Below are 6,000 nucleotides of genomic sequence, written 5' to 3' on the forward strand. Positions count from 1 at the left end.
AAAAAGAAAAAAAAAAAGAAAAGAAAAGAAAAGAAAAGAAAAGAAAAGAAAAGAAAAGAAAAGAAAAAGCAAGCCAGTCAGCCAGCCAGCCAAAGAAAGAGGCAATAGAAGACATTCAAGGACAAGTGTATCCTGTCCTGAACTTGCCAAGATTCTGATTGCTGAGCAGGGGAGCGATCAGACTCAGAGCTCACGAATGTCCGCATTTCACTCCTCCCATCAGAGCTCTGAGGTTCTTTGAATACTTGGATTCTTTCTAGTGTCCCGACACCCCTGTTCCTTCTGAGTCAGCCCGGTGAAATCTCTTGATGGCCAGCGGTATAATGCAGTGCACGCAGCATACATCCTGGGTAGAAAAGGAGAGGGAACAGCCTAGCCGGTGAATAAAAGGGCGCAGCCCAAGGGCTGGGCCTAAAAACCAGAAGAACCCCACAGGGAAAGTCCCTGCAGCAGAGAATCCTAGTTCTCCTAGGAAGTGGTAGGCGCTGACTCAGGTTGCTGTCTTTGAGGAAGAGGTCAAGGAGAAGAAGCTGGGAACTGAGACTGAAAAGCTCAAAAGACTCCTGGATTCAGAACTTGAGCTTCTGCCATGGGAGCTAGACTCTGCATTCTGGTTGATGAGGCTGACGACTTTGCTTAAAATTGTGCTGAAGGGTTGGGAATATGGCCAAGATGCTTACTGCCGGGCAGCCTGGCAAAGCTGTTGAACAACTTTAGAGTGGCACTGTTGAATATAATTTAGGGCACATGCAATGTTAGTACGAGGAAGCACGATCCTGAGCCAAGGAACAGGATGAGAGACTGTGGGCACTTGAGGGAATGTGAGCTCCTTGACTGGGAGGAACTCAAAGGACAAGTGTCTGCTCTTCCTGTCCCATCCATTCACTGCACAGTAGTAACTGAGGGCCTTGAGCTGGACCTTTGGCACAGGGGATATGGCCATGAGACAAACAGATATAATCCCCACCTTATGAGCTAAAGCAGGGCTGTCCAACTGAACCTTCTGCATGATGGAGATAATCCCATAAGCAAAAGCACATGGTACTGGGTGTGCTGAGCTGGGGCACTGTGTTGTCTAGGAATAAGGTAGGCTTCTTGCAAGAAGAGAGCTCAGAGTTGGGCTGGCTTGGGGCTTGTTTGCACATCTTTTCTGTGCCTCTTGGCACCAGGTCTTATGGCCCTGTGACTGCATTCTAGTTCATCATGTGGGATGCAGGGCCCTGCTTCCAATTCTGCTGTAAACTACCCAAAGAGGTTCATTTGCCTGCATTTCCCTTCTCCATCAAGGTTCCTTCACTGTAGCAGCTACTTGGTAAACGCATAATTCAGCTAGTCATTCACCAACCGAAATGATTGGTTACCAGCACACTTCCACACTGTGATCCAAGATAAGATTCCTTCTCTCATAGATCTACATTCTAGTTGGGGGGGACAGACTTTGTAAAAGGCAATGTATACAACGGATGACTTCAGAGCACCATAAGCATCCCGAGGAAATCAAACCCTATACTGAACATAGCTGGCTGGTCTTTGTAACTCCACAGAGCACTGGGGGGGGGGGGGCGTCTTGGAGAGGAATGGAGAGATAGCTCAGTGGTTAAGAACACTTGCTTCGGGACTGGAGGGATAGCTCAGCAGTTAAGAGCACAGACTGCTCTTTCAGAGGTCCTGAGTTCAGTTCCCAGTGACCACATGATGGTTCACAACCATCTGTAATGGGATCTGATGCCCTCTTCTGGTGTGTCTGAAGAGAGTGACAGTGTACTCATATACATTTGAAGAAGAAGAAGAGGAAGGAGAGGGAGAGGGAGAGGGAGAGGGAAGAAGAAGAAGAAGAAGAAGACTTGCTGCTTTTCCGAAGGACCTGTGTTCAGTTCCCAGCACCCATGTTGTGTAGCTTACAACTGCCTGTAACTCTAGAGCCAGAAGACCCAATGCTCCTGGCATCTGCACATTGGCAGTATAGACTCACATGAACATAAATAAATCTTTATATATATAAAAAAAAGAAAGCGAAGTACTACTAAAGATGCTTTAAAAGGCTATAGGAAAACATTATTTTATATGCTTACTTAAAAATACATATATAAGGGGATAGAGATATGCTTCAGTGGGTAAGAACACTAGCTGCTCTTCCAAGGGACCAGGTTCAAGTCTCAGTACCCACATGGTTCAAACCATCTGAAACTCCAGTATGAGAGCATCTGACATCCTCTTCTGGTTTCCATGCTCACTGTGTGCTTGTGATACATAGCCATACATCCAGATAAAACACCCATTTGTGTAAAAATAAAAGCAAATGTAATTATACATATGTGTTACATATATACAAATATATTTGTGTGTTTATATGTTTGTGTATTCACACACATGTACATGTGAAATATATATATAAGTTAGTCTTACATCAAGTTGACACACAAACCAGAGTTATCTTAAAGGAGAAAACCTCAATTGAGAAAATGCCTCCATAAGATCCAGCTGTAAGGCATTTTCTTTTCCAACCTCTCCCTTCATACCTCCCCAAGACAGGGTTTCTCCAGGTAGGCACTTAACCTTGGGTGTAACCAACAACTGTCTAACTGGACTCAAGCATGCTCCATAGGAGGAAATTCATTCCTGGTATTGTAAACCCAACCAACTGCCATGATTGGAGGGCCATAGACCCCAGAAGAGAACCTACTAGTGCCACTCCCCTAAACAAATATAGCTTCTAACAATATTCTAAATACTTACCCCTGTAACCACAGACAAGTTCTACCTCTCACTTCTCACCAAAGCTTATTTTTCTTTTTTCCTATAGACAGAGGGTCCTATAAAGATTCTCAACTGGTCAAAATAACAGAGAATAAGTGACATTAGTGATGCGACCCCCTACACCTAAGGCTCAGGAGAAATCATGGAAGAGGAAGAGAAAGACAATAGCCAGAGGAGCAGGACACCTGCTTCGAGATGGTGTCTTCTAGACATATGGCTGGGAAGCTACACCTATGAAATCTCAGCAACACGGTCACCTACAGGACAGGCATAATGCCAGCGTCAACAGGGGAAATCTCACAAAGTCCCACCTCTAGATGAAGACATTTAGGGCATCAAAGGCTTCTGAGGGAGGGAGGATTAATTTCCTCTAGGGATGAGCCCTCTGATAGGTCATCCAGCCCCAAGTGGTCGTCCCTAAACATAACACATGTACATAAGAACAACATTAAAAGGGCTGATCAGGTGTTTTAGATTATATATACACACATATATATTCACATAATGTTATATATATGTCATATTATATATGTGTCATATATATAATGTATGCCATATATGATATGTTGTATATGATATATTTAGATATTATATATGATAATTAAAGAAGAGGTAATGAATTTGAGAGGGAATTGGAGGAAAATGAAGGAGGAGAGAGAAGGGTAGAAATGATGTAAATATAGTATTCATGTATGAGATTCTCAAAAGAAAAATTAAAAGCCCGATGTGGTGGTGGACACCTTTAATCCCAGCATTTGGGAAGCAGGGTCAGGCAGATCTCTGTGAGCTTGAGGCCAGCCTTGTCTATACACCAAGTTCCAGGACAGCCAGGCTGAATATTTGGTGAGCCATGACAGCTAGAGCAAGACAGGTTGTACTTCCCTGGGCTAGTGAGGGATTAGGAGAGAAGCTGGGCTTATCAGGAGTGATGACAAGAAGCATGGGCCAGGTGAGTCAGGCAGGGTGGGTACTCTAGTTCTCACAGGAACCCTGAAAGGGAGCAAACAGGGAGTGGTGCGGAAGCTTAGAACTCTGGTAAGGAAGGAGAACGCTCACTCGGGATTGCTGACGTGAGCAAGGCTGTGTCGCTTCGTCTCCCTTGTACGCTATGACTCAGGCTAGAACTTTGGCGCAGAGATAGGGGAGACTGGAAGGACTCCAAGAGAGATTCATGGCTCTTACAGCTGATAGCCCTACTGACTGGGAAGTAATCTTCCAATCCCCAGGGCCCTGAGCAGGCAAGAAGGACGGATGCGTTCGTTCTAGGAGGCAGGAGCTCTCAGAAGGCTCGTGCCTCAGAACGGATCCCGCCACAGGCTGCCAACCCACCTGAGAGGAGGGCCTCTTATCACTGGTGCTCACTGGACCTGTGAGATTGAGATTAGCCACACTCTGGATGGTTTAGCACTATTCAGTTCGCTGCTTCAGGATATAGACTTCCGTGTGGGGAAGGTAGCAACAGAGGAAGTGGGAATGAGAGCCCCAAGAGTCAGCGCTGGCTTGGGGTATGGTTTCTCAGTCTCACCTAGGACACAGATAAGGGCATCCATGTCTCTCATACTAGTCAAGACCCAAGCGGATGCCACAGGAAAATGTTCCCAGAAAGGGGCAAAAGCAAGGTTGGAAAACCCATAAGCTTCTAGAAGGCTGAGATGGACATTGCAGGATGAATTATGGCAGGCAGAAAAGGGCCTGGGAGTTGGGCTGGAGGCCTGAGGGCCCTGGGAAGTGAGTGGTACTGGAGACATGTTCAAGTAGAGATCTGGAAGGAAGAGACGGCCGTGGGCCTTAGGGACTTTCAAGACTGAATTTGGCCAGGGAGTCCTGGAGGTGAATGAACTGATTTTGTTTAGTTGTCTACTAACCTCAACACTCCTTCTGTAGAAAACAAAAAAATGCTCTCCAAAGCCCAAACCAAACAGGAAGCTAAGCAACAGAGAGACCCGACGCAGGGGAAAGAGTTCGTATTCCGGGACTGCATGTATTTGGTTGAATTCAGCCTCTTCTGTTGCAAAGAGCTGCAATCCTGGACAAGTTGCTCAACTCTTCAAAGTCGTGGTTTCCTTTACTGCAAAGCATTGCTTTACAGGGCAGGCGAATAGATGGAGTGGGGTTGTTGGGAACAAGTAAAAGAAACTTTATTCTAAGTACCACCATTTCGCTTTCAGACTCCATTTAATCACAGGGCAGAGTCCCAGGCCCTAGAGAGCTGGGGACTTCCCTGAAGCTGAACAGCCTCTGTTGTAAACAGTTGTCTGAGTCCAGACAACTCAGGGACAATTCCATCAAGCTGGCAGGGTCAAACAAGTTCACGTTCTCAGGCCTAGGGACGAACATCTATTCCATTTCTCCAAATGTTTTCTTAACTGTCTGTTAGCTGGTAAGGAACATAAAAAGTGCTGTTATCTAAACCAAGGTGCATAAGTTGTAAAAATATGTAACCTATTGCCTGTTATGCCCTAATTAACTGCATGCCATTGGCCTGCTCCTTTGTCCCCTTATCACTCTGAGCTCCGGACCTACTGTCTAGGGGAATGCATTAAAGACCTTGAAGCCAGGTGCCTTGAATACAGTTCAGTCTGCAACAGGTACTGCCTTGCTAGACCCAGAAAGTCACAATACAATTAGATAACCCTGAAGCTCTTCCCAGCTACCCCTTGCTTTGTGCTCCAATCCTCTAAAAATGTACAATCTCCCTTCAGGGATGAGGTTCAGATCCTGAACTGGCCGGCTCCCCGAGTGCTCAGGTAATAAAGCTTTCATCTTTAAGCTTCCCTTGGTTTCCATCCCAAACCCAGCAAGATCTAGGTAGTCACTGCAGGCTACTAATAAATGCTGGCTGTTCCTTTGTGCTAAAGTGACAGTGAGTGACGTTGAATCACCCATGTTCCTCAGGTACAGGCCTTTGAGGGAGGCTCAGGCCATGTCTGTTTCTGCTTTTTGGTTTCTTCTGGAACTGCCTCTCCAACAAGAGGAACGCCAAGACCTCCTCACTTGACCGGGCATAGTACTTGCTGACAGAGGTTACATGAAGGGGCCCCATACTTCTCTCTGCTTCTTTCCCAACATTTCTTGCAGGTCCAAGGAAAGGGTTTCTCCTGATTCCCTGTTATCAAGTTAAGTGCAGGTGGCCTCCAGTTCATCTCCAGACATTCCAGGGCAGGCAGACCTGCGATTCCTTGACTTAACTCTAAGCTGAGCCTGGAGTGGAACCCTGGCTAGGGAAACCTGCTCACCTCCCAT

Source organism: Mus pahari, chromosome 8 (assembly GCF_900095145.1).
Source record: "Mus pahari chromosome 8, PAHARI_EIJ_v1.1, whole genome shotgun sequence".
In the NCBI taxonomy this organism is placed as follows: Eukaryota; Metazoa; Chordata; class Mammalia; order Rodentia; family Muridae; genus Mus; species Mus pahari.